Here is a 24,657-nt window from a genome sequence, read left to right on the forward strand (position 1 = left end):
ATAATGGCAGAGGCAAAAAATTTGGAGATATTTACCCTGCATCAGGTGGAATCGAACCCGGGCGGAACAGCTGTCGGGTAGTGTCACTTGGCCACGAGGCTAGTTCAGTACTTTCGTTACAAATAAGGCACTGACTCAGGTGGTCCGATCACCTCCTGCGCCTTTGTGCGCTCGCCGCGGTGCCGCTGTCTGCCATTGTGAACATGCTGAACAAACGAGAGGAATTTGGAGAGGACTGTACGTGGAGAGGCGGATAGTAGGGACCCACCAGGTCTATGGCCGTACGCAAGCAAGTGCCTCATCGAAAAATACTTCCTCCTAATGCTATATTGACGTTGGGGCCCACGGGTTTGTCAACATAGTTACATTTTTTTAGGTGCTTCAACGTAGGAGATAAATTCACAACGAAGCTGTGGAGCTGGCGGGTAGTATCATTTATTATCACTCGGGTAGCAAGTATCCGCTGGGTTTTGGGCTGCCCCATCTAGGCTTTCTTTTTTAACATGTGCAGCCCACGACATGCCGGTTTGTATTTTTTTGAGGGCCGTCATGTATCGACCGGCCTATGGACCTCCCATCCGAGGTTTTATTTTTCCTGAAACATCGGCAGCCCAATTTATGTATTCTTTTGAAGAAAACGCAGAGGTCTGTTATATTTTTCTATATAAGAATAGGAACGCCTGGTCCAACTTTTGTTTCCCTTCTAACTATATTATATATACTAGAAAAAGGGCCTGTGCATTGCAACGGGAGAAAATAAAACCAAACACCCCTAGCCTAATAAGGATGGACCAAGACTCCTGACAAGTCCATCTCCTTGATTTTTTTAGAATGAGTAAACAATTACTCATGGAGTAGGTGGATAATCAGACTACATTCTGTAGCGTAGCTCCAACGGGACATCACGTATAACGCGTGCATCTTCCTTTGTTCTAGCTAGACCAGCAGCCTCCTTGTGTGTCGGACGTGTGCAGTGAAAAACTTCTTCAGAACTGATTTGATCTCATTAAGGATAGGAAACCATGTTCACTATTTTAACATGGCATCCGACCCATGTCGTCACTTTTTTTTTCCTCGCACTCTCACCAGCGGTAACCACAGTGCCCACTTGATCACAATGTGTCCGAACATGGTCAATGGCAAGGTGATGAACTGAGCCACTGCATCACACGCATTCGAGGGTTGGCCCGGCTGAGAAATGATGGTCATGGGACGTCGCTTTAGGACACTAAGGGTTAGCCGGTTCAAGGAACTGGGTAGCGGGACATAAAGCTGGAAGCGCCGCTACTTTAGTCTCTCAAGAAACCCATGTGATTGCTCGCTCCAATTCCGAAATCAAAAAGGCATGGCAAATCACACACATTGTGTGCTGTTCTAGCACATCTAGTAACTAAAGACAACTACGAAAAATGAAACCTTATAATAAACAAAAGATGATTGCTTTGTTTGTAACGTCATAAATTGATTTGCTCGTATGTGCAGCTGCAGACACAACACAATAATAGAAGTAATTTCTTCTGATCACTCTTGGCTCGGGAAATAATGATTTTGACATAGCTTCACACTATTTATGTGACACGGAATCTGAACACAGGAACTGTGGAAGCTTTTTTTGTTTAGCAAATGCTCCTAATTTTCATTGCAATGGTGTTGAATGTCGATGCATGATGATCTTCTAGCCTATGGTTTTCTCTATGCCATCTGAGCTGAAAGAGGCATTATGTATGTGAAGTGTGGAGAAGAATAGGGTTCAGAGATGATGAAAAATGCAATTTTACTCTTCAATACTTACGGCTGCAGAATATTCAGCACAACATAATTAGTTTCATTTGATTCGGTTCTCCTAAAGTAATACTAATTTAACCATCCATTTGCTAATTTTTAAGATTACTAACTTACAAGTTAAATATTTCATCACAAATAAAATGTGTTCAGTTTGTATAAGTGCACGAATTACCCTTGTTTTAGTTTGGCACTTATGACTCGTTTGTAGCTTTTCGAGGCAATACTGACCTATGAGCAAACTTTAGAATATATTAAATTTTTTCATCACTGTACAAAAATTCTGCTATTTTGTCCTTGAGCTAATCCGTTATTATTTTAGTTACTGAATTCTTGAAGGTACATAACCATGTTTAAACAAATAACATCATAACGTGATATATTACTGAGTTTGGCGAATGGCAGAATCATCCATGACCCATCCATATTACAGATGCAAGTTACCAATGCATATATGATGTTATGCTGCTGAAGAATTATCAGCCACGCTCATAAGGCAAGTGCAAATGTCCAATAGCTTGTATTCCATAACTGATGTATTTCAAAAAGTCTAACTGCACAATGTTGTGACCTGCTGTGAGTCCAAACTAACCAAGGACTGGTCAATTCTGGGATTTAGAAAGTAGAAGCATGGGGCTAAGAAATCAAAAGGTTCTGTTATTGTTTCAAATGTTTCTAGGTGACGGGGTAATATTTTCTACATATAGTCAAGAATTGCTTCGAACGGGATCATATAGTCAAGAACTAAATAGAAGAACTTTTAGAGATTCTTCAACGGCCTACCCGGGGGGAGCACGCCAAGCAGGCCGGCATTCCGGCGAAGTCGGCGTTCAAAATGCTAATATGATTTTCGAATAGAAAAATGGTATCATATGGCTTGAGATGCTCATGTTCTTACCTCTTGTACACCGCACCAGAAATGATGTAATGTAACTAAAAGATTTGCTCGTTACGCCAAGGTCCCATCGGTGTTTCCAGGGCACTACTGTACTCACTGATGGCGTTGAGAGAGACCAGAACGTCTTCTCGAGTGCGGTGGCGAGGAGGGCTTTCCCTTGCCTGGAACGAAGCAGCGAAGCAGCCATAGACCCTGTCACCCAGATGACCATGTCCATCATCGTCTTGCTCATCTTCTATGTCATCTCTGACCGCTTCCACACCCTGAGTAACCAAGATCAGTAGTGATGACTGAATGATGAACAAGTAGTAACTCACACAAAGAGGAAAGTGTGTTAGTTACTTAGTAGTTGAGTTATAGGTTGAATGAATGAATGATGAACAATCAGTAACTCTTGAATGAATGATGAACAAGTAGTAACTCGACTCCGAGGGTCTTGTTGACTCCACGCTTCAGCGGCCCTGCCTGGCTGTTCCCGTCGGCTCCGTCGGTGCTGCCGAAGCATTAGCTCACGCCTCCAGCTGCTTGAGATCTAATCAGGTTGGCTACGTTTTGAACCTGCACGATAGTGGATTCAGAGGAATTGCCTTGTCGTAAAAAAACAAAAGGGATAGAGCAGACCAGAGCAGTCTGTACCAGACTGCAGTAGGCCTTTTGCACATGAAGATGCCTTTGATGAGGTGGTTGGTGCCCACGGCGATGGCCTTGGCGAGCATGCCATTGTTTCTCTCCACCCGCGATGCTGACGCCGATGGGGGCGGCCTTGATGCCCTAGAAGGCGCGGACAAGCAGGAGTCAGAGAAGCACGTCGAAGGATGGCAGGAGCGTGGCGTCGGCAACGCCGTAGTTAGGGAGCACGCCGTCCTTGTCTGGCAGCTTGAAGAGGTAATGCAGGCGGTCGAGCTTGATCACAGTCTCGTTCCTTGCCAGCAGCCAGCCGAACTTGCGGCCGACGCGCACCAGGGTCATCACGCTGTTGTTGAGGAGCACGCCGTCCTTGTCCGGCAGCTTGAAGAGGTAGTGCAGGCGGTCGAACTTGACCACGGGCTTGTCCCTCGCTAACTGCCAGCCAAGGTCGCGGCCTACCCACATCACGGTGGTCACTCCCACATCCTCCTTGAAGATCCTCATGATTGGCTTCACGGAGAAATCTGATCCGACTCAGTGACATAGCGAGGATGGAGTTGGAGGAGCACGATAATGGATTCAGAGGAATTGCCTTGTCGTAAAAAAACAAAAGGGATAGAGCAGGCCAGAGCAGTCTGTACCAGACTGCAGTAGGCCTTGTTGCACATGAAGATGCCTTTGATGAGGTGGTTGGTGCCCACGGCGATGGCCTTGGCGAGCATGCCGTTGTTTCTCTCCACCCGCGATGCTGACGCCGATGGGGGCGGCCTTGATGCCCTAGAAGGCGCGGACAAGCAGGAGTCAGAGAAGCACGTCGAGGGATGGCAGCAGCGTGGCGTCGGCAACGCCGTAGTTAGGGAGCAGGCCGTCCTTGTCTGGCAGCTTGAAGAGGTAATGCAGGCGGTCGAGCTTGATCACAGTCTCGTTCCTTGCCAGCAGCCAGCCGAACTTGCGGCCGACGCGCACCAGGGTCATCACGCTGTTGTTGAGGAGCACGCCGTCCTTGTCCGGCAGCTTGAAGAGGTAGTGCAGGCGGTCGAGCTTGACCACGGGCTTGTCCCTCGCTAACTGCCAGCCAAGGTCGCGGCCTACCCACATCACGGTCGTCACTCCCACATCCTCCTTGAAGATCCTCACGATTGGCTTCACGAAGAAATCTGATCCGACTCAGTGACACAGTGAGGATGGAGTTGGAGGAGGCTGCGGGTAGCTGCGCCGTCACGGCCATCCCCGGGCGCGGGGCGGCGGAGTGGCTGTTGGCGCGAAGCCGCCGTGAGCGGGTAGATCGGGAGGAGGCTCCGACCTCCGAGACCGGTAGACAGTAAAAACGCTGGCGTGCGAGTCAGAATTTTTTTGATAGCTAGGGAGATGAGATCGATCCGAACCAGGTGCGCACCGGAAGGTGGAATCATGGTATTGGTGTGGGACTGTCCTTTTTTTCTTTTCTAGTGTATAAATCTAATTTTAAATCTCAGCCGTTAATCTGTAAGGTTATCATAAAATCAATGGATATAAATAGATGACGTATGGAGAACTATGAAAGTCTCCGTCCTTTAATATTAGGTAAAGATTTAAATTATTTTATATGTATTATTGTTATTGTCATCATATATTTAACAAACACTTGCATATGTAAGAAAACAATATCCCACATCTTATTAGCTTATAAAAATAATTTCTTAACAATAAAATACTAGATTTTTTTGGCAACGAAAATCGTGGTGATTGTGTACAAAAGCTTGGTAAGATTTAAAGACCAATGTAATAATAAATCACTTATTATTTAAATATATTTATAACAAAATGCTCAACCCCTGTTTATTTTTTGATAAGATTGTTGCGCCCAACCCAACATTAGAATTAGAATCAGCTCATCAAAATCGTGTATTTCGAAGAAGTGCAAATGGCCTGTAATTTTTCAGGAGAAAAATAAATGGGCCGCATGGACGCTACATTATTTGTTCACCCAGCCCAGCAAATGGACTGTAATTCTAAAAGAAAGATCAAATTGACTGTAAGTTCTAAAAAATGGGTTGAATACGTGCCACATTTTTGGAGGCTGAAATGTGGGCCAATAGGTCGAAGCCAACGCAAGTCGTTGTCAACTTAGTCAATAAATGATTCTGACATCGTTAGCCGTTGGATTTACATCCAGCGACCGGCATCCATCTTCAATCTCTCGTCTTCTTCCTCCAGCGCCGCCGATACCACCTGCTCCCGCCTCCTGCTGCTAGCAGCTCTGCTTAGCACGCTTCGCTGTGATGCGCTACCACACCGTTGGCCAGGCCATCCCTCCACCCCTCCACACCTCCTGTTCTTCTCCACCGACTGCCGAACCACACCGCACCAGAACCAGTTAACCCTCGTACACCTCTCCGTCTGTAACCCTACTCCGGCGTCTTCCCATCTCCGGCTCGTTGCTGTCCGGGGCCTCGCCGTCATCCACCACATTGGATGCGCTCGGCGCGGAGTAGTCAACATGGTCAACGAACGACATCCATCGGAAGTAGACTGTGCGTGGAGAGGCTGACAGCTGGGTCCACGGCCGCACGCAAGGAAATGCCTCCTTATTACGCGCAAAATAATGATTCCTCCACCTCACAGCTGGGACCCACCGAAAGGGCCTCTGTATTTCGCGAAAAAAAATTCCCGCCGCTGACAGATCGGGCCCACCAGCTATATCTTCACACGCAAGGAAGTGCCTCGTTATTATGCACAAAAAATGAATACCCCCTGCTAGCTGGGACCCACCATAGTGGGAGCCTAACTTGTGGGCCTACTAAGTTGACGGGGACGGAGGGCTTTGTCAACTTAGTCAATATGAACGATTCTAGCTCCAGTGACCATATGATGTCCATCCAACGATTGTAGTGCTTCTTCAACCTTTGGTCTTTTTGCTCCAGCCGCCCAAACCAGCGCCGGTCGTGCCGCATGCTCCTGTTTCCCGTGGCCGGCTGTGATGCCCCGGATGCCTCACCGCCGCCTACTACTCCCACCGCTGGCCAGGTGATACGTCTCCATCGTATCTACTTTTCCAAACACTTTTGCCCTTGTTTTGGACTCTAACTTGCATAATTTGAATGGAACTAACCCGGACTGACGCTGTTTTCAGCAGAATTGTCGTGGTGTTATTTTTGTGCAGAAATAAAAGTTCTCAGAATGACTTGAAACTTCACGGAGAATATTTTTGGAATTAATAAAAAATACTGGTGAAAGAATCAAGGCCAGGGGGCCCACACCCTGTCCACGAGGGTGGGGGCGCACCCCCTGCCTCGTGGGCCCCCTGGTGCTCCATCGACCTCAACTCCAACTCTATATATTCACGTTCGGGGAGAAAAAAATCGGAGAGAAGGATTCATCGCGTTTACGATACGGATCCGCCGCCAAGCCCTAATCTCTCTCGGGAGGGCTGTTCTAGAGTTCGTTCGGGGCTCCAGAGAGAGGAATCCGTCGCCATCGTCACCGTCAACCTTCCTCCATCACAAATTTCATGATGCTCACCGCCGTGCGTGAGTAATTCCATCGTAGGCTTGCTGGACGGTGATGGGTTGGATGAGATTTACCATGTAATCGAGTTAGTTTTGTTAGGGTTTGATCCCTAGTATCCACTATGTTATGAGATTGATGTTGCTATGACTTTGCTATGTTTAATGCTTGTCACTAGGGCCCGAATGCCATGATTTCAGATCTGAACCTATTATGTTTTCATGAATATATGTGAGTTCTTGGTCCTATCTTGCAATTCAATAGTCACCTACTATGTGTTATGATCCGGCAACCCCGAAGTGACAATAATCGGGACCACTCCCGGTGATGACCGTAGTTTGAGGAGTTCATGTATTCACTAAGTGTTAATGCTTTGGTCCGGTACTCTATTAAAAGGAGGCCTTAATATCCCTTAGTTTCCGATAGGACCCCGCTGCCACGGGAGGGTAGGACAAAAGATGTCATGCAAGTTCTTTTCCATAAGCACGTATTACTATATTTGGAATACATGCCTACATTATATTGATGAATTGGAGCTAGTTCTGTGTCACCCTATGTTATAACTATTGCATGAGGAATCGCATCTGACATAATTCTCCATCATCGATCCAATGCCTACGAGCTTTCCACATATTGCTCTTTGCTTAGTTACTTTACCGTTTCCACTATTACAATTACTACGAAACTGCTACTGTTACTTTTGCCACCGTTACCGTTACTTCCATACTACTTTGCTACTAAATACTTTGCTGCAGATACTAAGTTATCCAGGTGTGGTTGAATTGACAACTCAACTGCTAATACTTGAGAATATTATTTGGCTCCCCTTGTGTCGAATCAATAAATTTGGGTTGAATACTCTACCCTCGAAAACTGGTGCGATCCCCTATACTTGTGGGTTATCAAGACTATTTTCTGGCGCCGTTGCCGGGGAGCATAGCTCTATTATTTGAGTCACTTGGGATTTATATCTGCTGGTCACTATGAGCAACTTGAAAGACGAAAGAACTAAGATTTTTCCCTCAACTACGAGGGGAGGTAAGTAACTGCCATCTAGCTCTGCACTTGATTCACCTTCTATTTTGAGTAAGCTTGCGACACCTAAACCTGCTTCTGCTATTAATTCTGATATGTCGCATGGTATTGATGATGCCACTTCTGCTATGCATGATGCGTATGATGAAACTACTTCTATGATTGATACTACTGTGCCATTGGGTGAATTTCTTGATGAACAACTTGCTAGGGCTAGAGAAAATGAAATTATTCAAAACTGATAATATTGATGAAAGTGATGATGAAGATTCTCCCCCTAGATATGAATTGCCTGTTGTACCTGAGGGTTATGTTATGGATGAAGAAACTGCTAGAGACTTTCTTGCTTGCAATGATAGAAATGACCTTAAGAAATTATTAGCTAAGCTTAAAGAAAAATCTTTGAATGCTAGAATGAAATATGACCCTGCTTTTGCTACTTCGCCTATCTGTGTTACTGATAAGGATTATAATTTCTCTGTCGATCCTGAGATAATTACTTTGGTTGAATCTGATCCTTTTTATGGCTATGAATCTGAAACTGTTGTGGCACATCTTACTAAATTAAATGATATAGCCACCATATTCACTAATGATGAGAAAACTCGTTACTACTATATCCTTAAGTTATTTCCGTTCTCATTAAAGGGTGATGCTAAAACATGGTTTAATTCTCTTGATCCTGGTTGTGTGTGTAGTCCCCGGGATATGATTTATTACTTCTCTGCTAAATATTTCCCCGCTCATAAGAAACAAGCTGCCTTAAGGGAAATATATAATTTTGTGCAAATTGAAGAAGAGAGTCTCCCACAAGCTTGGGGGAGGCTTCTCCAATTACTTAATGCTTTGCTTGATCATCCTCTCAAGAAAAATGAAATACTTGATATATTTTATAATGGACTAACTGATGCTTCCAGAGACCACGTGGATAGTTGTGCTAGTTGTGTTTTCAGGGAAAGAACAGTTGATCAAGCTGAATTGCTATTGAATAATATGTTGACTAATGAAAATAATTGGACACTTCCTGAACCAACTCCTAAGCCAACTCCGACGAAAAGGGATATTCTATTTCTCAGTCCTAAAGATATGCAAGAGGCAAAGAAATCTATGAAAGAAAAGGGTATTAAAGCTGATGATGTTAAGAATTTACCTCCTATTGAAGAATACATGGTCTTAATTTGCTGCCTGTTGAAGAAATACATCGTCTTGATAACTCGACACAGGTAGTAAAGGTAAATTCTCTCTATAGATTTGATGAAGGTGATATTCCTCGTTATAAGTCTGCTAGCCAATGCTTAGATGAGTTTGATAATTTTATTGTTAAACAAGAAAACTTCAATGCTTATGTTGGTAGACAATTGAAACGCAATGCTTATATGATTGAACACTTGAGTGATTATATGTCTAGAGTTAAAGGTGAACTTAAACTCATTAGTAAACATGCTTCTATGGTTACCACTCAAGTAGAACAAGTGCGTAAAGCTCAAAATGATTTGCTCAATGAATTAAATAATAAGAAGAATGATAATGCTGTTAGAGTTATGACTAGAGGGGGTAAAATGACTCAGGAACCTTTGTATCCTGAGGGCCACCCTAAGAGAATTGAGCAAGATTCTCAGAGAACTAATGTTGATGCACCTAGTCCTTCTAAAAGAAGAAAAATAAAATGATAGGACTTTGCATGCTTCTAGTGAACCTGTTGTTGACACACCTGAGAATCCCAATGATATTTCTATTTCTGATGCTGAAACACAATCTGGTGATGAACATGAACCTAGTGATAATGTTAATGATGATGTTCATGTTGATGCTCAACCTAGCAATGACAATGATGTAGAGATTGAAACTGTTGTTGATCTTGATAACCCGCAATCAAAGAATCAACGTTATGATAAGAGAGACTTTGTTGCTAGGAAGCACGGTAAAGAAAGAGAACCATGGGTTCAGAAACCCATGCCTTTTCCTCCTAAACCATCCAAGAAAAAGGATGATGAGGATTTTGAGCGCTTTGCTGAAATGATTAGACCTATCTTTTTGCGTATGTGTTTGACTGATATGCTTAAAATGAATCCTTATGCTAAGTACATGAAAGATATTGTTACAAATAAAAGAAAGATACCGAAAGCTGAAATTTCCACCATGCTTGCTAATTATACTTTTAAAGGTGGAATACCTAAGAAACTTGGAGATCCAGGAGTACCAACTATACCATGCTCCATTAAAAGAAACTATGTTAAAACTGCTTTATGTGATCTTGGAGCCGGTGTTAGTGTTATGCCTCTCTCTTTATATCGTAGACTTGATTTGAATAAGTTGACACCTACTGAAATATCTTTGCAAATGGCCGATAAATCAACTGCTATACATGTCGGTATTTGTGAGGATGTGCCTGTTGTGGTTGCAAACGTTACTATTTTAGCGGACTTTGTTATTCTTGATATTCCCGAGGACGATAGTATGTCGATTATCCTTGTTAGACATTTTTTGAATACTGCAGGGGCTGTTATTGATTGCAACAAAGGCAATTTCACTTTTCATGTTAATGGTAATGAGCGTACGGTACACTTTCCGAGGAAACAACCTCAAGTCCACAGTATCAATTCCATTGGAAAAATTCCAACGATTACTATTGGAGGTTTTGAGTTTCCTCTTCCTACTGTCAAGAAGAAATTTGATATTCTTATTGTTGGGGATGTGCATATCCCAGTTGAGGTAACCTAGTGCTATTTGAAAATTCTCCGGTTTCATGCGATTCGGAATGAGTTTGTTAACAAGACTTGATCAACCTTGTTAGTGGATTCCTTTTGATGAGCATGAGATGGATGAAGTTAGAAAGCACAACTCTGTGTACCCTCCTTTTACTTTCTGCTATTTAGATTAAATAAAGCAAAAATAGTATTTTTCTGTCTGTTTTTTGAATTATCCGTGCAATAAAAAATACCCCGAAAATAAAAGTTCTCCAAATGCCCTGAAAATGAAATATGATTTTCTCTAGAATATTTGAGAATATTTGGCACTGAGAACACATCAGGGGGAGCCAGCACCTGGCCACGAGGGTCCAGGGCGTGCCCCCTGCCTCATGGGCCCCTCGTGGCCCCCCTCCACTTATTCCAGCAACCACACACTCCTTCCTCCCAAAAAAATCACCAACCAGCTCAAGCACGAGTTCTAGCTCATCTTGCTGCAATTTTCGATATCCTTGCTCAAAGCTCCACTCACAAAACTGCTTTGGGCGATTGTTCTTCGGTATGTGACTCCTCCAATGGTCCAATTAGTTTTTGTTCTAGTGCTTTATTCATTGCAAATTTTTGCTACTTAGGTGACCCTGTTCTTGAGCTTGCATGTCAAATTTATATGGTCCCAAGTAGTTCTAATGCATGATATAGTCTCTAGGCACTTGTGGGAGTAGTTGCTATCAATTTTGTTGAGTTTGGTTCACTTTTATTTTAAGTTACTAAAAATTTCAGAAATTTTCAGAAATTGATGAAGAGATTTTTGAGGGGCTCTTCGAGCCGAAGCTCGAAGGATAAGCAGAGTGAAGAGGACAAAAGGCCCAAATATAATCTCCCTCGCACCACGGAGGTTCGACCGTGTGAATGGCCTTGTGATGATTTCCTGAGGGCAGCCGGGATCCATGATGATTTTTATTATTTGGCTGAGAATGCGGGCCTCACCGACTTCCTCCGCGACCAGCGCGAATAGTATCTCCGCTCACTAATATTTTTGTGCAAAATTTTCATTTCCATGCTAGGAAATCGCCACCTTCGGTGGATTTTTATTTATATGATGAGTATAAGGAGATGTCACTTTATGACTTTTGTGGGGTTTGCAAGTTGCCCTTTGAGGGCAGCATAGAGGAACCACATCATAATGATGTGGAAGGGTTTATTGATATGATTGCTGTAGGGGAGACGAGGAAGGTTTTCGATGCAAGAATTACTAGCATACACTTTCCTGTTCTACGTTACTTTGCAATATTTGCTAGTAGATGCTTAATTGGTCACGGGAACTGTGGAGATCTTAGTGCCCCTGATATTATTATTCTGCGCCATGCTTTGTTTCGTGATACCACTTTTAGTTTAGGCGCTATTGTTGCTAAGCGGTTAAATCTGAACCGTACGAAGGGTCCCATCTTTGGAGGTATCTTTGCTTCGCGTCTTGCTAAATATTTTGAGATACCTATTAGACACTATGAGAAAGAGGAAAAGTTGATGCCTCCTATTTTTCTAGACTATAAGAGTATGGTAGCACATGATTTTATTGTTAAGAATAAGAAAAAGATGCTTAACTATAGACTGATATTTGATAAAAATTACTTTGAGACTATTACCTTGCCTGCTCCTTCTTTGTTCAACATATCTTCAGGCATGTACCTTGTTCTTCCGGAGGCCATTCATGCCTACCGGAGCCTAACACCAGCTCCAGAACCCGAGCCGGAGCCACCACTTGATCCTCACCGTCAGTCTGTTTATCAGTGGGATCCGGAGGAGATCGCCAACCAGTGGCACCCCGAGGATCCTCCTCGGTACACCGGAGAGAGTAGCTTTGATCCATGGGCATAGACCAACTTAGGCCAAAATCCTAAGCTTGGGGGAGTACGTGTTTCTCACCGACATTACATTCATGTTCACACACTCATTCTAGTTGCCCGTGCTCATACTTTTTCATTGTAATATCCATGTTAGTTTATTTTCTTTTTCTCGCTTTCTTCTTGTGTGTTCGAAAAACCTTGAGAAAAACAAAAAAATTAGTTGTAGCTCTAGCTAGTTTACTTTCCATGCTTGTAGTAGTAATAATTAAAAGAAAACCCAAAAAGATTTCTTGTTCTTCTTTTGCTTGTTGGGAGCTTTCCCGTGTAAATAGTTTTATTTCTTTTCTTTTCTTTGGGGGTCGAGAGGAGAAGACCATAATGAAAATGTCGACGTGGCTCTTATATGCATTATTGTTGATTTAACAAAGAGCCCATATTACCTTGTCTTCTCCTTTGTATCAGATGCTTGCAGATTCCAGCTTAGTCCAATGCACGTGCACTATTATTATTATACACACCATTCGATCGTGCAAATGAAAGGCAATAATGACGATATATGATGGACTGATTGAGATGAGAGAAGCTGGTATGAACTCGACCTCTCTTGTTTTTGTAAATATGATTAGTTCATCGTTCCTGATTCAGCCTATTATGAATGAAACATGTTTGCAATGACAATAGAGATTATAATTGCTTATGCCATGCTTAATTAGCTAGGAGTTTATAATGGTTTACCTCGCGTGCCAACATGCTATTAAAATGGTTGTGATGTGGTATGATAGGGTGGTATCCTCCTTTGAACGATTCGAGTGACTTGACTTGGCACATGTTCACGCATGTAGTTGAAACAAAATCAACATAGCCTTCACGATATTTATGTTCATGGAGGATTATATCCTACTCATACTTGCACTCAATGTTTATTAATTTTAATGCATGTTCATGACTGTTGTCGCTCTCTAGTTGGTCGCTTCCCAGTCTTTTTCTAGCCTTCACTTGTACTAAGCGGGGAATACTGCTTGTGCATCCACTTTCATAAACCCCAAAGTTATTCCATATGAGTCCACCATACCTTCCTATATGCGGTATCTATCTGCCGTTCCAAGTAAATTTGTATGTGCCAAACTCAAAACCTTCAAATGAAATTCTGTTTTGCATGCTCGAATGGCTCATGTATCAACTAGGGCTGCCTGTATCTCCCATGCTAGGCGGGTTATTCTGAAGAGGAGTGGACTCCGCTCCTCACTCACGAGAAAATGGCTGGTCACTGGGATGCCCAGTCCCATGCTCTAAGCAAATCAAATTGAAATAATTGCAAACAAAACTCCCCCAGGGCTGTTGCTAGTTGGAGGCACTCGTTGTTTCGAGCCAGCCATGGATTGATGCTTGTTGGTGGTGGGGGGGGTATAAACTTTACCATTCTGCTTGGGAACCGCCTATAATGTGTGTAGCATGGAAGATATCAAGATCTCTCGGTTGTTATGTTGACAATGAAAGTATGCCGCTCAAAATATTATTCATCTCTATTTCAAAATCGAGCTCTGGCACCTCTACAAATCCCTGCTTGCCTCTACGAAGGGCCTATCTATTTACTTTTATGTTGAGTCATCATCCTCTTATTAAAAAGCACCAGCTGGAGAGCACCGCTGTCATTTGCATCCATTATTATTAATCTATATCGAGTATGACTATGAATGGATCTCTTTTACCATGAATTACAATGTTTAGTCAGTCCTTGATCTTCAAAGGTGCTCTGCATTTATGTTTTGCGGTCTCAAAAAGGGCTAGCGAGATACCATCTTGTTATATCGTATTATGATTGTTTTGAGAAAGTGTTTTCATTCGAGATTTATTATTATTGCTCGCTAGTTGATTATCCCATTGATATGAGTAAACATGATATCTAAATGTTATTGTGAATATGGTTAGTTCATAATCTTTGCTGAAAACTTGAATGCTGGCTTTACATATTTACAACAACAAGAGCAAACAGAGTTTGTAAAAGTTCTTCTTTATCATTCAGTTTGTCAACTGAATTGCTTGAGGACAAGCAAAGGTTTAACCTTGGGGGAGTTGACACGTCTCCATCGTATCTACTTTTCCAAACACTTTTGCCCTTGTTTTGGACTTTAACTTGCATGATTTGAATGGAACTAACCCGGACTGATGTTGTTTTCAGAAGAATTGTCATGGTGTTATTTTTGTGCAGAAATAAAAGTTCTCGGAATGACCTGAAACTTCACGGAGAATATTTTTGGAATTAATAAAAAATACTGGCGAAAGAATCAAGGCCAGGGGGCCCACACCCTGTCCACGAGGGTGGGGGCGCGCTTCCCTGCCTCTTGGCCCCCCTGGTGCTCCATTGACCTCAACTCCAACTCTATATATTCATGTTCGGGGAGAAAAAAATCAGAGAGAAGGATTCATCGCGTTTTACGATACGGAGCCGCTGCCAAGCCCTAATCTCTCTCGGGAGGGCTGATCTGGAGTCCGTTCGGGGCTCCAGAGAGGGGAATCCGTCGCCATCGTCATCATCAACCTTCCTCCATCACCAATTTCTTGATGCTCACCGCCGTGCGTGAGTAATTCCATCGTAGGCTTGCTGGACGGTGATGGGTTGGATGAGATTTACCATGTAATCAAGTTAGTTTTGTTAGGGTTTGATCCCTAGTATCCACTATGTTTTGAGATTGATGTTGCTATGACTTTGCTATGCTTAATGCTTGTCACTAGGGCCCGAGTGCCATGATTTCAGATCTGAACCTATTATGTTTTCATGAATATATGTGAGTTCTTGATCCTATCTTGCAAGCCAATAGTCACCTACTATGTGTTATGATCCGGCAACCCTGAAGTGACAATAATCGGGACCACTCTCGGTGATGACCGTAGTTTGAGGAGTTCATGTATTCACTAAGTGTTAATGCTTTGGTCTGGTACTCCATTAAAAGAAGGCCTTAATATCCCTTAGTTTCCGATAGGACCCCGCTGCCACGGGAGGGTAGGACAAAAGATGTCATGCAAGTTCTTTTCCATAAACACGCATGACTATATTCGGAATACATGCCTACATTATATTGATGAATTGGAGCTAGTTCTGTGTCACCCTATGTTATAACTATTGCATGAGGAATCGCAACCGACATAATTCTCCATCACCGATCCAATGCCTACGAGCTTTCCACATATTGCTCTTTGCTTAGTTACTTTACCGTTGCCACTGTTACAATTACTACGAAACTGCTACTGTTACTTTTGCCACCGTTACCGTTACTTCCATACTACTTTGCTACTAAATACTTTGCTGCAGATACTAAGTTATCCAGGTGTGGTTGAATTGACAACTCAACTGCTAGTACTTGAGCATATTCTTTGGCTCCGCTTGTGTCGAATCAATAAATTTGGGTTGAATACTCTACCCTCGAAAACTGTTGCGATCCCCTATACTTGTGGGTTATCACCAGGCCCTGCGGCGACGGCAGCCTCACACCGCAGCCGAATAAGTGGACCCTCATACTCCTCTCCGCGTGGGCATCCACTGCCGCGTTGTCCCCTTCCTAGGCCTCGCCGTCGTCCACCGCCCTGGTGCTCTCGGCGCGGCGTGGTCAACATGGTCAAGGAACGACTTCCATCGGAAGAGTACTGTACGTGGAGAGGCTGATAGTTGGGTCCACCGCTGCAGCAAGGAAGTGCCTCCTTATTACGCGGAAAATAATGATTCCTCCACCTGACAGCAGGGACCCACCAGACGGGCCACTGTATTTCGTGAAAAAAAATGTTTCCCCCCTGACTGCTGGGACCCACTAGCTACATCTTCGCACGCAAGGAAGTGCGTCCATATTACGGGCAAAAAAATGATTCTCCCCTCTGACTGCTGGGACCCACCAGCTACATCTTCGCACGCCAGGAAGTGCTGACAGTCGGGACCCACCCCGTCAAAGCGTACGTAGCGTTGTCATTCTAGTCGCGAACGTGTACATACATACTGGTCGATCGGTCTATCTGCAGGCTGCAGCGCTGAACTGTGGTCATGTAAAGAAGGGCACGTGTGGTAGTAGAGGCGCGCACGTAGCATGTACACATACGTACAGCGGCCCGGGTGCAAGAAAGTAAATACGGCCACGGACGTACATACGGGCGGGGTCTCGAACGCCTACTCGCACATACGTACGGCCAGGGCTCGTGTACATGGCTGTGGCTGGGTCGGAACGGAGAAACTGCGTCGTCGTCGTGTTCATGGGGAGGCAACGGAATGCGTCGTGTTCATCCGGAGGCAACGGAACACGTGTTGTTCATCGGGAGCCAACCGTCTTGGACGGAACAGCCAATGGAAACGAGGCCTGGCATACCGCAGAACGGAGGAAACGGCCTTGTGTTCGACCGGCCACGGTGGAAATGGGATCCTGTTCATCGGGAGGGATCTGGCGTACAGCAAAACGGAGGAAACGGACCTCCTACGGTTGAAATGGGGTCCTGTTGATCGGGAGGGGTATGGTGTACTGCAAAACGGAGGAAACGGACTTGTGTTGGAGCACTACGGTCGAAACGGGGGTCCTGTTCATCAGGAGGGGTGTGGCGTACCGCAAAACGGGACTCCACGGGATACTGTTCATCTCCACCGTCGACCTCCTCCAGCCTCTACGGGCTACTGTTCATCCACCGTCGACCTCCTCCAGCCTCCACCTGCGACTGTTCATCCAGCCTCCACCGCGCTCCTCCACTGGCTACTGTTCAACCAGCCCTCTCCACGGGGTCCTGTTCAACCACCCCTCCACGGGTTACTGTTCATCCAGCCCTCCACCGCTACTATTCAACCAGCCCTCCACAGGGTCCAGTTCATCCAAGCCTCCATGGGGTCCAGTTCATCCACAGGCTTGATCGATCGGGGTACTGTTCATCCAGCGGCAACGGCCTCAACTACCACAGGGTCCTGTTCATCCAATGTCGGGGTAATTGACCACGGGTACCCCGAAGACGGCAAGACAATATTTCAAGACATAGGGGCTAGCAAAGCCCCTCATTCCGACGGCTCGGGCCGCCCAGGCGGCCCCCTATCCGACTGCCCGGGCCGACTCGCCACCCGGCCTGCTCCCCATCCGGCTGCCCCAGCCAGCCGACTGCGCCAACCAGTCGGCTGCTCGAAGTCAATCGCCGACACCGACAAGACGGCCGCACCCGGCACTATTGATGAATAGTAGCGACGACATCATCTACAGTGTATCTGTCCCTGGGCACTATTTTATAAAGTGTGCCAGGGACAAGGAGGCATGCACATCACGTCCACACCATCATGGGCATGGTGCCCCATGCCCACTTGTCCCATGGCACTACCTAGTTTACATCCTAAACTACCCCCAAGCCTATATAAGCTAGCTAGCAAGCACACATCCATCCATCCACACAAACACACGTATGAGCACACATACTCATTCGGCCACAAGAGCCACGGCCAGCCACGCCACACACACACGTATGAGCACACATACTCATTCGGCCACAAGGGCCACGGCTAGCCATCCACACACACGTATGAGCACACATACTCATTCGGCCACAAGAGCCACGGCCAGCCACGCCACACACACGTATGAGCACACATACTCATTCGGCCACAAGAGCCACGGCTAGCCACGCCACACACTCGCGTATATACGAGATCAGATGCCTGTGGCACTGATCTCAGATACAGCTCCAAGAGCACTTTGTACTGCCCGATGTAGACCCCACATATATATCCAGACATGCAAGAGTAGGGGTATTATCTCTCCGGAGAGCCCCGAACCTGGGTAAACTACCGCGTGATACTCGCATACCCGTCCCCGGATATTCCGGCAGCACTCTTGCCCTCACACTAAGCCACCCTGTGGCATCTGTCGTCTCGCAACCCCCCGTGAGAATACCACGACAGTTGGCGCCCACCGGGGGCCTGCTGCTTCTGGTTTCGCAGTCCCGGCGAGACCATCTTCGTCTCCACCGCCGCGGCGTCGCACCGTCACTCCGATAGCGGTCGGGGGCTCGACATCGACATGCCCCCGGAGTGGCCGCGAGGGGCGGTGCGCCCTCGTCTTCGGCCTCGCCCTCTTCGTCACCACCGTTGCGACGCCGGTCGTCCGTCCGCGCGCGCGCCGCGCGCGGGGCCTCGCTTCGGTCGGCCGCATCCATCCACGCGTCGCTCGCGTCTACTCCCCTCCGGGTTGCGCCTTGCTCCGGCCGCGCGTTCACTCCTCCATACACCATCTATGCAAACTAGCTAGAGCAAGTCAAACAATGGTCAAACCACTAGGCATACACCCATGCATAGTCCACATGCAAGTCAGATACTAGTTTGATAGTCTGAACATTGGTCCGATGATATCCAGACAATGTCCAGATAATGGCCATCCACCAAGCTCGGGCTCGTCCATGGCCGCTCGGCCATTGCCCTCGTCGCCTATGCCTAGCCCGTGCAGCTCCGCCCGGGCCTCGCGCGTCACCACGCTCCGACCTCTCGGCTGTGCCCCGGCGGCTCCAGGGCGACCTGCCCGAGCCCGTGGCCTCGCTTCCATGGCCACCTAGCGTCCTCGCGCCTCCCATCTGCAGCTCCCGGCAGTGGCACCATCGAGTCGTCGTCCCGGGACCCGCCGGCCGCAGCGCCTGTCCCGATCTTGCGGCTCCTCCCGCGGCCGCGCGGGCGTCCCCTCCGTCCCCATGGGCCTCCTGCTCTGGCCTCGCGCTCGTCTCCTGCGACCGACCCCAGCACCGCGCCCGCGGCTCCCCGTCTACGTGAGCCCGCGGCTCCGCCGGCCAACTGCTCGGCCGCCCTCGCGCGCTCGCCCTGCTCCGGGCCGGCTGCCGCCCTCCTCCGCCAGCTCCCACCCGCGCCCGCGTCGTGCCCAGCAGCTCGTGTGCCCCGCCGGCTACTGGCCTCCCGCGCCGGGTCCGGCCCCCGTGCCTGCCGGCTGCTGGCCTCCCGCGCCGGGTCCGGCCCCCGCGCCCGCCGGCTTGCCGCTCCAGCTGGCGGCCGGCTTCCGCCCGCTTCCCGGCCTGCCGGCTTCTGCCGGGACCCGAACACCGGCTGCTGCCGTCCCGCTCCTGCCGACTGCTCAGGCAGTGAAAGAAAAGAAAGAAGAGTCAGGGGGCCGGCTTGCGCCAAAAAAAATAGACTATGCGTCCGGCTGCCCGTAGCCAGCAGAAAAGAAAGAGAAGGAAAAAAATTGATGCCGGGTGGAGAAAAGTCAGGTCGGATCCCCAGCCAGCTGACTAAAAAAAGTGTCCGTCCGGCTGCCGACAGCCGGCAGAAGAAAGAAGAAAAAGGGCGCTGCCAGACGCCTCGTCGCCTGGCCGGCTGTCCAAAACGGCTCGGCCGCATCCCGCTCGCCCCCTGGCCAGCCAAGCCCGACCGGCTGGACCCTCCTCGAGCGCCCGGAGGCTCGGGGGCTACACCCAGCGGGTGCGCTGACGCGCCCCCGTGAAGAAGAAGACAAAGTAGTTGTCGGGAGATCCGGCCCGACTGCTCAGCAGTCGGCCCGAATCTCGGGGGCTACACCCAGCGGGTGCGCTGACGCGCCCTCGCGAAGAAGAAGACAAAGTAGTTGTCGGGAGATCTGGCCCAACTGCTCAGAGTCGGCCTGCATCTCGGGGGCTACACGCAGCGGGTGCGCTGACGCGCCCCCGCGAAGAAGAAGACAAAGTAGTTGTCGGGAGATCCGGCCCGACTGCTCAGCAGTCGGCCCAAATCTCGGGGGCTACAGCCAGCGGGTGCGCTGACACGCCCCACGAGGAAGAAGACAAAGTAGTTGCCGGGAGATCCGGCCCGACTGCTCAGCAGTCGGCCCGAATCTCGGGGGCTACACCCAGTGGGTGCGCTGGCGCGCCCCCACGGAAGATTGCAAGAAACAAAAACAAGAGACAAAAGAAGAGTTTTTTCCGGCTGCTCGGGGGGCTATCTCCGCATTTTATTACAGTTGCATCACTGTTCGCCCCGATGCCAGCCAGAGTTGGCCCGGAGGCTAGCCGCTTGGCCTGATACGTTAGTTCCCGCAGACGGCTTAGTAGCGTGCGCGGTACCAAAGGCCCACTCTCACAGACCGCAGAATGGCTGTCCGGCTAGCAAGAGTGAACGCTAGAGGCCACCCACGCGAAAAACGTCCGGAAAGAATAACGGTTCGGGCGACCCGGCCGTTTCCTTTATGAGTATCCGCTGGGTCGGATCTGCTCCCAGAGTCTGAGTACTGTACACTTCACTTCGCGGCGGACTCTCAGCCACAGACCGCAGAGCAGCTGTCCGGCAAGCGAGAGCACAAGCCAAAAAGCAGAGGGAACATGAAAAGGATTAAGGGGGCTCGAACCAAACCGAGTCGGCACCCTCTGCATAAACTTGCAATGCTAAAAGCAAACATTTGATATATCCGTCTGGACTAACTTTGTCTTTTGCATGATCATTTCCGTGGGGAACCCCCCTCCTCGCTCGGAGGCTCGGAGGCTACACCCAGCGGGAACCCTTGCGTGCCCCCGCCGGAAGCAAGCCGCACCGGCTGCGGTCCGCAGCTAGCCGTCATCGACATCTTCTACATCAACACCCGCTAAAAAACCTCCGCCCAACTTCGCCAAGTTGCCCGGAGGCTCGGGGGCTACTATCAGGGTAATTGACCACGGGTACCCCGAAGACGGAAAGACAATATTTCAAGACATAGGGGCTAGCAAAGCCCCTCAGTCCGACTACTCAGGCCTCCCAGGCGGCCCCCTGTCCGACTGCCCGGGCCAACTCGCCACCCGGCCTGCTCCCAGTCCGGCTGCCCCAGCCAGCCGGCTGCCGACTGCGCCAACCAGCCGGCTGCCCGAAGTCAACCGCCGACACTGACAAGACGACCGCACGCGGCATTGTTGACGAATAGTAGCGACGACATCATCTACAGTGTATCTGTCCCTGGGCACTGTTTTATAAAGTGCGCCAGGGACAAGGAGGCATACACATCACGTCCACACCATCATGGGCATGGTGCCCCATGCCCACTTGTCCCATGGCACTACCTAGCATCATCCTAAGCTAACCCCAAGCTTATATAAGCTAGCTAGTAAGCACCCATCCATCCATCCACACACACACGTATGAGCACACATACTCATTCGGCCACAAGAGCCACGGCCAGCCACACCACACACACACGTATGAGCACACATACTCATTCAGCCACAAGAGCCACGGCCAGCCATCCACACACACACGTATGAGCACACATCCTCATTCGGCCACAAGAGCCACGGCCAGCCATGCCACACACACACGTATGAGCACACATACTCATTCGGCCACAAGAGCCACGGCCAGTCATGCCACACACTCGCGTATATACAAGATCAAATGCTTGTGGCACTGATCTCAGATACAGCTCCAGGAGCACTTTGTATTGCCCGATGGACACCCCACATATATATCCACACATGCAGGAGTAGGGGTATTATCTCTTCGAAGAGCCCCGAACCTAGGTAAACTACCGCGTGATACTCGCATACCCATCCCCGGATATTCCGGCAGCAGTCTTGCCCTCACACTAAGCCACCCGGTGGCATCTGTCGTCTCGCAACCCCCCCCCCCCCCCCGGTGAGCACGACATCCAACCCCCACCGGGAAATGTTCATCCAAACCCCCCAACAACGCTCATTGTTCATCCAGAGGCAGCATCGATCGGCTTCAGTTAGCAGCAGTAGCGAAGGAATCGCTCGATCGGATTCAGTTAACAGCCATCGATCGATCGCTCAGGTTCAGTAACGCGTAGCCTGCAGTGCAATCGCTCGGGTTCAGTTAGAGCCCAACGCCTCGCTCGGGTTCAGTTAGAGCGCAACGCATCGCACACACGCGCGTACATACGAGAGAAACGCGCATCGCTCAGCCCCCGACCACCCACCGTTACCGGGAACTCCCCCGATATTTTCCTCGCCCTCGCTTCTACCATGGTTTTCTCCGTCATGGACAGCCCAAAGAATGTCATGCAGCTGCGTCTCCGGCCCGCCCAGGACGAGAAGCCCATTTTCTGTCATTATTTTTTGTCACAGAAGTAGGAGCCCACGACATCTATGATGATACCTGGTTTTGTCACAATTATCGCCATAGAAGTGTCTTAAGCATGACAGGAAAAAAATTCGTTCAGCCCAAAATGTCACAGATGTGTCTTTTTTTTGTAGTGCAGGCGGACCTGCGGTTCAACCTGGCGATCCTAAAGGAGGACCGGGATGCGGGGCTCAACTCGACGCGGAGCGCGCGGATGCCGCTGCCATCGAGGCCCTCCTGCAGGCAGAACCGGATGTCGTGGATGTGAACCGGGCGGCAGAGGCTCAACTTGATGTGGAGCGCGCGGATGCCGCTGCCATCGAGGCCCTCCTGCAGGCGGAACCAGACGTCCTAGATTTGAAGCGGGCGGCGCAGGCTCAACTCGACGTGGAGCGCGCGGATGGCGCTGCCATCATTGCCCTCGTGCAGGTGGAACCGGATGTCCTGAACTTGAACCGGGCCGTGCTCGCGGATGGCGCGCGGATGCCGCTGCCATCGAGACCCTCCTGCAGGCGGAACCAGACGTCCTGGACTTGATCCGGGCGGCGGAGGCTCAACTCGACGCGGAGCGCGCGGATGGCGCTGCCATTGAGGCCCTCGTGCAGGCCAAATACGACGAGGTCGTCTCGTTCCATGAGCAATGATAGTTTTTCTTTATGTTGTTGTTTTTAGGGATCTTTTTCTGTGTAAAAACATATGTTATGCAAGTGACCTGACTTTCATCATTTGGGTCATTCGACCATTTCAGGTGGTTGGATGAATATCCTACATCTCCTAACCCTTCTCCTTCCTCACCTCTTCTTCTTCCCCAACAGACCACCGCACGGGCCGTACGGATCTTCCCCAACATGCGGTTGGGTAAACAATTGTATGAACGAATATTATGTGTCAGCGGTAGGATGGCTGAGTTTGATTTGATCACATGCGGTAGCACTAGTCAGCGAGGGTGCGTTCCCTTGGTTGGGTTCGCGGCGTGCAGGAGCGACTCTGTGAGGGTGTGGCGCGACCACGACAGCCGTGCAGAAGTGTACCTCCTTTTCATTTTGAAAACTTTAGGCAAGCTTGGCAAAAATGTGTGGCGAAGTATGGCAATGCAAGGCCTAGACCCAAACAGGATACAACTATGTATGTAGGAGTACTACTTGTGTTAAAAAAGAAAGGTGGGGTTTTCCTTCGTGGGACTGATCGATACAAATCCTCGTTTGATGTGTCAATTAATGCATATTTTTTTCTCCAACACCCAAAGAGCTAACCATCTCACTCCTCATCGCTTGATTAATGTAGCACCATGCAAACCAACCTTCTCACTTCCGCATGCATGCAAGGGTATATTAATGTCCTTGGTTGCTAGTACGAGGCAAACCCCATCAATTTTGCCTCGATTAGTGTTAGTGGCCTTCTGCAAATTGTAATTTTGATACTGGCCTTGTGTACAAAAAAATGGAGGTAGTAACTATTTGACTTCCTTTCCCAATGCGATGACGTCGACGATATCTCGAATGTTGTCGTTTGGCGAAGTGCGTTCGACGGAGAACACCATTGAGGGAGACCACGGTAAGTCGTTCGCAAGTGCCGGCTGCAAGCCGAGACAACCGCCTTATTTGTATCCAGGAAGTCCGTTGAACCAAAGGATGCGTAAATGTACTAGTACTACACAATAGCGTCGTCCGTCCAGCTTAGTGCGGTAAGGTGGTTTCTCGAAGAACACGATGGAGAAGTGGAGTCAGCGAAGAGTGAAATTATCATTACTTCGTCCGTGCTTTGTGATTTGAGGCCTCACTGCTTTGTGATTTGTGATAGAAGGGACAGGGGAGTAGACACTGTGCTCTATACTGTACATGCGTTCAAGCACGGGAGAAAGAGGAGAGAGATTGCATTTTTCTATTCCTTCAATCAATCAATTAGGGAGCTTTGGTTCCATCTTTTTGGCTTTGGCACCACCGTCCACAATGGTTCCCATCGATACCAAAAACTATTTTCACATTTGGCTACACATTGTGGATGCCCTTTACCGTACCACTTGGTTTTGCTCCTGTGTGCTATCTATACAAATCTCGATTATATTGATCTAAAAAAATTATTGTATCAAGATTAGTAAAAAGGAGGTGATTTTGCCGCGCGGATGGCGGGGGAGGTTTCTTATTTTTAGAGGGTGTTGGCCTGGTAGTTTGCTAACATGCGGTCCCACGTGTCAGTGCTTTACCAAGCCAATCCGCCTCCCACGTGAGGCAGAACAACGGCAGAAGAAACACGTGGTTAATTTGAAGAAGA

The 24,657-nt window shown here is 48.2% G+C and overlaps 1 pseudogene; it reads right to left on the bottom strand.

Moving 5' to 3' along the window:
• Positions 1 to 2,570: 2,570 nt before the first annotated feature.
• LOC123056014 (uncharacterized) lies at positions 2,571 to 18,596 on the bottom strand (annotated as a pseudogene).
• Positions 18,597 to 24,657: the final 6,061 nt, after the last annotated feature.

This window comes from Triticum aestivum, chromosome 2D (assembly GCF_018294505.1).
Source record: "Triticum aestivum cultivar Chinese Spring chromosome 2D, IWGSC CS RefSeq v2.1, whole genome shotgun sequence".
In the NCBI taxonomy this organism is placed as follows: Eukaryota; Viridiplantae; Streptophyta; class Magnoliopsida; order Poales; family Poaceae; genus Triticum; species Triticum aestivum.